We start from the raw sequence: 12,426 nt of genomic DNA on the forward strand, positions 1-12,426 counted from the left end.
TTTATTTGTTTTTCTTTTTTCCATCCAGACTTCAGAAAGACCCCACAGTATGGACTGAATTTTGAATATACAGACATCAATTGCAAACATACTAGCAAAGATACATACTAGCATTGGTTTCTATTTGTCTTCACAACTCCTTTGTAGCAACTTCTATGCATATGGGCTGAAATTTGAATCACTGGTTGGAACAAAAACATCTAGAATTCCATGCACATGTGCTACACAGTATTAATAAACTATGGAAAAAAGTTTTCTTAAATATCCTATTTGCTTAATCACAGTATTTTAGATTATATTTCATTCTCCTTCTTCATTTGTACTTTACAATTTGTTTTTATTGTATTTGTTTATCATGTGTAGGACTTTTTGATTTATGTGATTATTGGAATTTGAGTTCTTTATTTTTGATGTATCATCTGAGTTTTATATCTTCTCTGAAATCTTTTAAAGGGATGAAATATGCTAACTTGTACAATACAAGCATGAATTTCAATAACTTTCCAAATGTATATTTTTACATTTTCTTATGAACATAATGATTTACATTATGATTTTTTTTTCTCACTGTTCTTAGRATAGGTCTAATTTGAGCAGAACTAATCTGGGAGATTGCAATAGCGAAGGGAAATACAATAAGAGACCTATGTATATCAAGAAGCTTTCCTTGGGATACTCTTAATTTCTGGTCAAGGTTATAAGATTAAAAATGGTATCTAAAGAATAAGTAATTAAAAGGATGTTTGAAATAATTTAATGAAATATTTTAAAGAAAAGCAAAATGCCTGTGTGTTTTCTTGTGATTACTGGTGTTATTTGGGAACTGAAATATAGGAATTCAACAATGCAGGTGCCCCACAGCATGAAGTCCTGGGCGACATGCCCCTCCTATATACCTTGAAGGACTAATTCTGCCGTTAATACTGTTCTCCACTTTGTGCCTTAGTAGAATTAAGATGCAGCTATTTAATTCCTCACAGGGTCTGTACACGCTTGACTGCAGAGACTGCAAACCTCAAGTGCTTCTGCCATGTGTAGGGAGTTACACTGAGGGTATGTCCATGCCTGCATTTTAACTTGGGTCAGAAGAATACCTTCACAGCAAATCTCCTGCTCATTCTATTTTGCTGCCTTTCGATTTCCATTACGGGAACCATCAGGGAAAACATAAACTAGATACATTTCCAGAGAACGTAAAGGTGAAGAAGTGCCCCAGAAGGACATCTGATGAACACAGTGGTGACACGCTATGGGACTGCTTTTAGTGTCCCTTTAAATGGTGGAAAAATAATGAAGCAAGCATGAAAAGTAAAAGCTTGTGCAGGGAGGGAAGGGAGTGGAATACATCTGACCCTCCATCGTGAAATACTGCTCTCCCTATCTTCGTTTTTATTTTCCTGTTTGCTACTAGAATATAAAAGAATTATGGGGCAATGTTCAATGCAGATTTTAGATAGCCACAGAACGGATAAAAAGTCAAGTTCAAAGTCTAAGGGTGGCCAAAAAAGAGGCAAGGAAAGCAATTCATTGGTCTAGCAAAAATGGAAAAACAAATCATTTACTGAAATGGTGTCAGTGTGCTTGATTGATTGAAACATCGGGGGAGAGCTGCAGGTGATCAGCACTTTCTCTGCCAACAGATGCTCCTGAGCTAACAGAGACTGCTAGTTAGATGGACTAGCAGAGGCATGGGGCTTTTCTGCCAGCTGGAAAAAAMATCAGAATAGCAGAGACACAAAAATGCAGATGTTTAGCTTTCATATAATTATGCAATAATTATTTGTGTCATCTTCAGAGCAGATAGAAAATACATTTTTTATGCAAGAAAATGCAAGAAAATGCTTGCATTTGACACAGCTTAAACTGTGCTTACAGCAGTTTATCCTCGAAGGATAGCCTGAAGGAACTAGTGCTGAAGGATGAGGAAACTGAAGAGATTTTTGAGGTGTATTTTCCATAAGCAGGATATAGGAACTGACACACTACACTGCTCAGTGACCTGCTTGGTGTCATGTCCTATCTCTGGGAATAAGCAGTTCTTGGGAGGTGAAAAGAACACTTATACGAGACAGTTAGCAAATCCTTCAGAAGCATTGGAAAGCTTCTTCCTAAATCATATAAAGAGACATTTGATTTTTCATGTTCATGATTCAAAAAAATATATTCATATGTCCTAATTAGTATAACTTATTCACAACTCATTATTTATGATAAGCAAAAACTTCAATATCAGTGGAGAGATTTGCTGTTTATATGCCACTTGTATGTACAGTTTTGGCACCATGTAAATGGAGAGTGACTGACAAAGGCAATTAAGTTCACTGTTGCATAGCAGACAAGGATTTTGTGTATTCTGTGCAGAACCGAGAAAAACTATGCATCTGTTACAGTGCAAGAGTTTCTCTGCAGCTGCTATATGTGACATTGCAGAATTAACTGTAATTCTTTTAATTCTTGATTTTTTTTTWWAAAAAAAATAGCCTTCATGTATCAAATTTGGCCATTTGAAACAAGCCTTCATGTATCAAATTTTCTATATTGTCATCTTCTTGTAAACAGCTTCTATCTGATGCTTTTTACCTACTTTAGCAGTCACAAGGAAATTGGTATATAAAGCTCTCTTCTCTGACCCTGTCTGTTGTACAGAACATTTTCAACTCAGGCCCACCAGACACAAAGACATGACAATTTAAARCATCTTTTACCTTTACTAGACACATCTACCTTAGCTTTTTTTCTTTCTCTTTCCACAAACTATCTACCAAACTAATTTCTAATATTTTTGACTCTGGATCTTTGAAATAGTAATATGCTATGCTGAGAAGAACAGTTTTCTAAAAGGTAAAATGAAAGGCAGGTATCCATGACAGCAGAGATGGAAGGTATAGTTTACCTTTATAGAAGTTGGAAGAATGATAAGGTGGGTGCTTCTGAAACACAAGAGAGTAATTGTAGGGTAGTTTGACTTCTCAATTATTATTTCTGAGGGGTTTGATTCTGGTGTACTACACAGGCCATAGATCTTCACTGTGGAGAACTTTTAGGTACAAATACACAAATATGTCAGAACCTTTCATTAAAATGGAATTACTTAATAGATATGGCAAACTACATGTTTTTGTTTAAATTAAAAATAAGAATCTATTTATGTTAATGTGTTTTTAATTTTGTTGAATTTGACATTTTTAAGGAGTAATTTAATTTCTTAGTAATTAATTAACTTTTCTTACTTTGTGTGTACTTTTAGCCTCATTCTTTAAAGATATTATCCTTCTCCCCTAAATAAGCAAGCCTCAGTCTTTGTGGTCTTCCAGTATTCTTTCCTTTTCCTCTGTTTCTCAATGCTGTCTTTATTGTTGATAGTGGTTGTTTACAGAGGAGTGTTTTCACTGGTTCATGCATATCAATTTTTGTTGTTGTTTTTGCTCCTCTCCCGGTCAGTGGTCATAAGGAGTTTTTAATTCCAGACTAAGTATTTCATATGGTTCCTTCCAGTGTGCATCAATTATGCTTGGCAATGCTAGACTCCATCTGCTATTGTTTCCCCTTTCACTCAACTCTTTTAAGCTTCCCAAGAGCTCCTTGGCCTGCTTTGGCCTTGATTAATCCAAGACTTGTCATGGCACTTGTAACATTTCCATCTTGTTGTTAGTCCCTATTTCCAGATGATTAATAGATAGATGAGACACTCTCATTCCCAGCAAAGAACCTGGGGCATCCTGCTGTTAACCTTTAGCTGCTGAGCAAAGACCAGTTATTTCAGCCTTTGTATTCTGCTTTTTGTAGTTAGTTTCCAATCAATGGCAATCTTTTACTTCCCCCTCTGTGATTGCAGTTTCTCTAATAGCCTCTTGTGGGGTAGATTCTCACAGGGTTTTCCAAAGTCCAGAGAAGTTGTACCAGCCAGTTCTCATTTATTTGCTACTTAGTAACATGCTTATTAACATTCTAATAGTTTCATGAGACACACAAGGGACAATTTGTGTCTTTCTTCTGATTTTAATCAAGATGTTTAATAATTTTATTTTAAATTGGCACCTCATCCAGTTTATTTAATCCCACAGCAATACATCTGGTGGAAGATGTTAGAGTTCTTTCCCACGTTTCCCCTAGTACTTAGATAAAGAGAACTGTTCTCTTGTATGCTTCAGTACACAAATGGTTTTAAAGAGAGACTTCATAATTAGGGTTTTTGTTAATCTTAAATTGCTTTGGGACCTTTGGCACTGATCTTTTATTGATTGATTTGTTTCAGAAGTTCTTCTTAAGATATCTGAATCTTTGAGACTGCTTCGTCTTTATGTAGTATCTCCTCAACATCCTTTGAGATTAAAAAAAAATATAAAAATATTTTTCTTTCTTTGCTATAACCCTACCTTCCCCAGTTTTTCCTTTAACTTCTTGGTAGTGTAAACATGATATCTCTTGCAAGAATCTTTTTTTTTTTTTAACCTCTATTTACTCATTATATTTGTTTGTAGTCATCTTTCTTTCCTGTTAGCATCAGTCTTTCACTATTTATGCTCTTGAAGACCATAGGCTTCCTATTCCAGGTACACCAACAATTCCACATCTAGCTTACATATTGCAACTCCAGAAGTAAACAGGATATTTCTTGTTCAAACAAATCTGAATGAACTGAAAGCTGACAAATATTGTTGTTGTTTGTTTTGTTTTGCATTGACAAAGGTGAATCATACTAAATTTCTCTTCAATTTAGATGGCTTAGGGGCTAGATGCAATAAAAGACAAGGCTCTTTCCCTTTCCCCTTTCCTTTCCTTTCCTTTCCTTTCCTTTCCTTTCCTTTCCTTTCCTTTCCTTTCCTTTCCTTTCCTTTCCTTTCCTTTCCTTTCCTTTCCTTTNCTTTCCTTTCCTTTCCTTTCCTTTCCTTTCCTTTCCTTTCCTTTCCTTTCCTTTCCTTTCCTTTCCTTTCCTTTCCTTTCCTTTCCTTTCCTTTCTCAAATCTGCCAGTTTTATTTTGCCAGATACTATTTTCACTACTACTGTTAGCATTTTCTCAAAATATTGTAGTGGAAAATCTTCAATCACATCTTTTTAATTACTTTTGGTCACCTAATTCTCACGGAGCACTTCCTCCTTAAACAAACCTCTTTTCTGCTGCCAAGCACCCCTCAACTCCTGAGCAAATAAAAACATTCTTTTACTTCAAGAAGTGAGAGGTAGCTACTTAAAGTGTCCTAGCTATCCAATTAATGATTTTAGGCTTTGGTCAAAGCAATAGTGGAACAGCTATCTTGAGTTAATTCTCTTCTGAGCATACCTATCTCAAGGTATGCACTCTAGAGACTACTTTAAACCATTGAAGGTTACGAAGTTTGAGAGTTTACCAAAGTTACATGAATTCAACAAAACACTCAGATGAAATTTTGCTTCAGTAATAACTTCTTCTGGGTTTTCCAGGATACACATATGCATGTTACAAACATCAAAATATTCTCAGTGGCTACAGGGTACATTCCAGCTTCCTCCAGAGATGTTTTACAGGAATGGAAATATTATCCCTTTTCTATTCTACTCTCTGAAACATCAAAGAAGAAAATACTTATGGGGATATTCTCAGGAAGCAGAATCTAAGCAAATTAATAAAAATGACTTGGAAAGTACAAACAGTTTCTATCATCTGGAAAAAAAAGCAAAAAAAAAAGAAATGCTTTTTAATGTATATGACATAATACCCTACAGCTTACAGGAAATAATGTCTTTCATTAATATAGAGGACTAAAGCCACCCAGAATGTGAAATATTTATCTAGAACTCTTGAAGGTTCCATTTATAATTGTGGATACTTCCATAAGAGCTTCTTACATGTGAATCAATACAATAGTCTATACTAGGATTCAGATTCTTTTTTTTTTTTTTTTTTTTTGGCTTTATTTTCCACATAATTTTGCATACAACACAATTAAGTGATGAAGACAAACTACAGAAAAAAATCTTTACTAGAAATAAAGGAACATGCTGTTTACTTCTGCAACATGCTGTGGGATATGAAGTCCATAGAAGGAAGAGGAATTCAAGCAGTGTGGCATGCCAAAACGGTTAACATAAACCTGAGCTGCTAAGCTTCCTCTTAGCAATTTTGTGCGTATAAACAACACACTACAAGTCGACATCATTTTCTAAAATCACGGTTTTATGTCTGTCCAGATGTGATCAGTAGTACAAACATACTACATATTTTGTGATAAAATATACCTGCTTTCTATTTAGCTGAGCCAAAGCCAGGAGACTGGCAGCTGCAGAGATAGAATGAAAAGTTTGATTTGACTTAAGCAATATATTGAAAGAGGTTCTTGTACTCATTGTGGAGAATAATAGTGACAATAGATAACTCTTTGGAGAAATCCTTCCTTACCCATTGTTTTTCAAAGTTAGGAAGTTAGGAGATTTCTCACTCAATGACTTTTTTTTTTTTTTTCCCCCCTCCAAATTCTGTATTTTTCTTTTATTAATGAGAGACCATATATATATGTAGTTATAGATTGACCAGAATCCCCAACTGTTCTTAACAAAGAACTTCTAAAAAGATATCATAGTCAGAAAGACATGACAGATGCTTTGCTATAGAAACAGAATTCTCTCTTTAAAAAGGCATCTGCAAAGGCTACTTTTGCCTACTGCTTACCGCCATGAAGGGAGTGATTGCTTCCCCAGATTACTCTTCTCTTCCAGATTATCACTATTCAAAGACTGAGAAAGTACATATATAAAATTAACACACTTTTCATATCTGTGGCCTCAAAAAAAAATGCAGTGCTAATGGCTTCATTGCACATGACACACTGTGGGAGCAGTGCTAGAGGTGAAATCCTCCGGAGGCCCACATACCACAGGACATATAGAGTTGTCTTTGTATCACTYTTCACAAAAGCAATAGGCTCTCTTAAATAATCCTCTGTGGATTCCCACCATAACAAATGTTACGTTTCCCTCTGCACAGCTCAGCTGTAAGACATTGCCATTGTAGAAGATGTCCTATGTGCCCACAGACACTAACAAAACAGTCCCTAGAGATCATTAGCAAGAATACAATAGTAGAAAACCATATTTTCACTAGTGACTGGCACTGTGACCAAAGTCAGTGTTTTTAACTGAATCTAGGTGAAACAGAGTGCAGAATAGTTCTAGCTCAGAGCACTGTGTCGTAACTGTCTAATGCCACTCTGGCATCCCAGATGCCCTTGGCTACACCCTCTCAGAGCCTGAGGAACTTTTTTTTTTTTTCCCCCAGGGTTCAATCTCTTAGAGTTTCTGAGTTAACTAAAATAAAAAAGAGAGAGTTGTCTCACTCTGTTAATCAGAATAAAACTGTTTTCTTTTTTTTTTTTTTTTGTAATATAACACCTGTTTTTCTATGTTATTTCCCCTTAAATCATCACAATTAGCAAAAAGTACAAAAAGTAAAGTAAGATAAACTTCCTGTGTACAGAGGGAAAATTAGTTAGATCCCCCTAGAGAATGGCTGTTTTGGAAGAATATCCATCTGTTTTTCATTTATTTGATTATTTATTTATTTATTTATTTATTTATTATTTTAAGAACAGAAGTAGGTTTTCATGCATCTTTTAACTTCTGAAATGGATAAATTACCCTGCAGGGTGTTAAAAGTGCCTCTGGAAAGAATATCTGCAAGAAGAGTCAAAATCTCATATAAATTAGAATGTCAGCTTTATGAAGCTCCCAAATCTTTCTGTACTGAAATTGACAGGCTAGTATTGTAAAGTGAATTGTAGTATTGTACCTACTAATATTGTAGGTACAATGTAGGTACAATGTTGTCCTTCCATCTGTAAGGTCTATAATATTCTATTAATGAAATGGAGCTTCAAAGAAAACCTGAAATAAAAGTCTTGATAGTTTTATTAAATAAATAAAAAATAAAATTTGAGGTAGTTTACTGTCCAGACTGTCTTTTGTTTTAGTAATATTGGGATCAAATATGTATTATCACATCTAAAGGATCAAGCTATTTAATTTATTCTCTATGAAAGTCAGTAAGGGTCTATTAAATTTGTAAGTTTCTACTAACCTCCAMAAAATTATTTCTCAGACCAATTTTCTGAAGAACAGTTTGCTTACAAGAAGCAATATCTTTATTTTTGAAGGACCATTCACACACTGGGAGCAGCAATTCTACATCATGTTGAAAACCTAGCTGCAGAGGGATAACATTCCCTGTCTCTAATTTGTACAGTTTTATGGCTCTGGAATAGTAACCGAACATTATTCAGTTAATAGAAACATAAGATGACCTATGTTGTTGACATAAATGAGCATCAGGGCAGTGCCACTTTGAAAGCCCTGTGTGCTACAACACATGAGAATACAACTGTTGCTACTTAAATCATGTTTCATTTTCACTTATGGACATAATTTACAAGGAAATAATATGTTCCTTCAATGTTTAGCACTTCAACATAAGAGATCCTGATCATTCATAGAGTAATTAGGTTTGTTAATGTGAAAGAGGGTTGAAGTACCAGGCCATTGGTGAGAGATTTGCAAGCTACTCTTTTCCATTTTACAATTTTTATGTTTTAAAAAGTGGATTCTTTTTTTCAAGCTCACCTTCACAGTTATATTCAAATTGAATAACGATGCAGAAGTTGAAGATGAGCCAGCATGTTAGATATGGCTCTAATCTAGACTGTGGCTCCAGTCATGCTGGAGATGCTTTTATCCTGCACAAAAGAAAAAGATCATCACTAGACATACCTGACATAYATGTCTTACTGACACAGTTAAATCATGATTTCTATATTGAGTCTGAATAAACAATCTTTGAGAATGTTCTATTTTCCTTTTCTTTTTTTTTTTTCTCTTCTTCTTTTTCTTTTCCCTTTTCTCTATCTCTTCTCCTCTTCTTATTTTTTTTCCTTTTTTCCAGGATCGAAAAAATGCCCTTAAGGGCTGCAGAACACTAATTCATCTTAGCCAAATTTTACTGTCCAAAATCTAAGTGTCTAGTTAAGCAAGTTAACTTGACTCCCTGCACAGTTAATGGGGTTCCTCTGTTCTCTAAATAGGCATTTAAAATAGATGGGTTGAATTACCCTCTGGAGTTTCTGCACTCTCCATTAATTAGAGAGAAATTCATCAACCCTAACCTCAGTGTCTAAAAGTTAGGCTTCAAATTCTTAGTTACACTCAATGTATCAAATGAGGGGAAAATAGCATTTGCAAAGAGTGATTCATCTCCCAGTAACGTAGGCATCTATGGCAGGGCAAATGAATCTGAACAGGGAGCCTAAGGTTACAGATATCTAAAASATGATAGGTTACCACAGATAGCTAAAATTAAATGAGATTAATTTTTCTGTGATTACATGAACATCAGGTTGGCCACAGTAACTGCAGATCAAGTGCTTCTCTCTGAGGAAAGTGGGCCTGTGAATCCATCATGCTGCTTATCTTCCATTGCCTTCTCTCCTGATCTTACGTGCTTTGAAGCAAGATATATTAGTGAGAAGTGAAGTACTTCTTCAGGATGTCTCTGCATTACAGCCTTCTGCACAGTAAAGGCTTGTGAGTGCTGGGTCTTTTGAGTCTTTTCGCTGAAATACTGCAGGATCAGATGTTCAAAGGACTGCTATTTACAGCAAGAAACTGTAAAAGAATACTATATTTCCTATGTGCAAAGTGATGCACCTTCAAAGTATTTTCCAGGCAAAAATAARGATTAGAGGATCTAATGACCTGGATCACTCAAGATGCACATGTTTCTCTTCATTAACAAATAGAATGGTTCTACATAATATTCTTTGTTCTCTCTACCAGCCAGGGATTTGCTTAAAAACTTAAAAACAAGCTTATCTTTATCAGCTTTCTGTACTTCAGTRTAATTTGGGGATAAAAATCCTCAAATATTTACTATCAGTGAGAGACTGCCATTTAGTGTGATTCCAAATTTAGGCTTTGGCTTCATTATTGCTATGTCAGGTAAAGATTTGCAAGGTACCAACCACAATTACTGCTTAAGCAATTGTGTATGTGTTGGTTTTCTGACATTTGTCTTTGATGAGACTGAGAGAGTAATTTAGCACTATATATTCTACAACATTATCAGTATCATTAAGCTAACATATGGAGATACYGAAAGATATATTGAGAGGCTTTTTGTTTCCTTCCCCTTTTATTTGAGTGATAGACAGTTTGGCTCAATTTTTGTCCAGGGCAGTTCATGGGAAAACAGAAGGCACAAAGGAAAAAAAAACTAAAGGCCTTATAAACATCTCCAGTCAACTGCTCGTGGAAGATTTGAATACTAAAGATTGAATGGGGAAACACTGCAATGGTAAAACCCAAATGCATGCATGTGATTATAGAAATAAGAAACAGAGTCATAGCAGTAAAAGTGATTGTCTTTTGCCTACCTCCTTATTCTCACCAAGGCAATGATAAGAAGTAGGCTATCCCTAAAATATAGTCCTGGTAATGATGAAGATATGCTTTACACATATTATTCTATGACTTTATTTTGTTCGGGACTTGATTTCTTTTTTTTATTTTTATTTTTTCACTCTCCATATATGGAAAATGATGCACCCATACGTATATTAGACCTCTTCTAACTATTCTAGCTGAAGCTCAAAACAGAGAATGGAAAGGGACTAGCATCCTACCTAATTCTTTGCATTCAAAAGCAGGATGCTTCAAAAACAAACAAGCAAACAAACAATAAAACAAAAGATTTGTAAACATTGCAGGATCGTTAAAAGTTGGGAAAATTGATTGATCTGGCAACCTTTGTTTGTATTTWCTTGTGTTCTTGAACAAGAATGAGGAAGAATATTTGCTTCTTTCTAACATGAATTTTTTCTCAAAATGCCCTTTGAGTAACAAAACTTCAAGATGTGACACTTTCMGAAAGAAAAATAAAACACTAAGAATTAGGTACAATTTAATGTGGTTGATGGCACATTAAAATGTAAATCTTTCCAAGGCAATCTTCAATGAAGCATATGCATGTTAGATTTCCTTTTGTGTGTACCTTGGTTGCTAAGGAGAAGGAATACTAAACATAATACACATATTTGATTAACACCACGAAATTAGGAAGCAAGGAGAGCAGGTTAAAAACTGTACTGATTTCTGCACTTGCGAGGCAGGAGAATTTCTTCTCAATTATGTTGAAATGACAAGAGATTTCAATTTTTAAACATCATAGCTGGGATATTTATAAATAAAACTTGCTAGTACAAGTGGTTCCTGTGTTTATTTGACAGGTTTATCTATTTTTTACGTCCACCTAGTAAAGATTCAGTGTTTTTGCCTATCTGTCTCCAGCTTGCTGGCTTCCCATTGGGTAATTTGACTTTTGCCTGAATGACAAGATGTCCCAGGCTGAGGCTTTTGTCATCTCTATTCTTATTCCATGAAAAGAATATTGAGCTTTAGCATATGTCAGGAAAAATAATATAGCATAATTAAGCATAATTTTGGCATAATAAGGGATTACAGTAAGGACAACTTTAAAGGTAGTCCTTGTCACTACATGCTCCGGGTGAAAAAAATAGAAAGGAATTGACAAACTGTGAGAGGAAAAGGAGGAGTATGAGTTTACAGGTCTTGTGATGCTTGAGAAATGGCTAGGAAAGCATCTAGGAAGAGGTTTATGAACACATTGGCACATGTGTCAAATGTGTGACACATTTGTCTCAATGTCTATGCTCTTATTTGTGTGTAGTTATTTCAAYGGCTTTGCTCTTCTGCGTATGTCTTGTCTGAGGTAGATGTGGTGGGAATGGAAAAAAAAAAAGAAATCTGGGAAAAATGTGAGGGAGTGTTTATCTGTTATCAGGGAGAAAGAAATGGAAGGTAGACTTCACGTCTCCCAGAGGTAATTTAACAGAAGTCTGTATGAGTTTTGTACTATCTATAGTAATCTTATCCAGATCAAGYACATTTTACAGGAAACTAGGTGAGCCTCTGTCTTCACAGAACTAATGAAACATTCAGAACAACCCAATGTTGCAGTTGTGTTGCTTCTAAAAATGGAAAGAAGCAACATAAATATAAAAGTAGCTGAAATATAGTAGGTGGCTTTTTGAGACTTTTGAATTGATRCTAAATAATGCTTGAAGCAATGTATCACTATTAACAACATGAAGCACTGCAGCATTAAATCTTAAAGCTTATGAGTTATCCTTTTATTTGTAAACTAAGATCTTGGCGGAAATGTGATCCCTTCTCTTAAGTTCAGATGTGAAGGATTTAGACTATTTTTTTTTTTTTCTGATTCTGGGTGAGAGATTTAGACATTTTCTTTCTGATTCTGGGAAAATATTTAAAAACACAGACTGTTCAGAAATTTTATGTTGCAAATATTTTTTATTTGAAATAAATTCTTTTTTGATGTTGCTTTTGGTTTCTTTCTTTCTGTCTTTCTTTCTTTCTGTCTTTCT

At 34.9% G+C, this 12,426-nt stretch overlaps 1 protein-coding gene across 1 annotated transcript in view; it reads left to right on the top strand.

Moving 5' to 3' along the window:
- Positions 1–12,426, top strand: part of FAM155A (family with sequence similarity 155 member A) — a 430,602-nt gene that overhangs the window by 11,867 nt on the left and 406,309 nt on the right.

The sequence above is a fragment of the Nothoprocta perdicaria genome, unplaced genomic scaffold (genome assembly GCF_003342845.1).
Source record: "Nothoprocta perdicaria isolate Ctin4 unplaced genomic scaffold, notPer1 scaffold_148, whole genome shotgun sequence".
Lineage (NCBI taxonomy): Eukaryota > Metazoa > Chordata > Aves > Tinamiformes > Tinamidae > Nothoprocta > Nothoprocta perdicaria.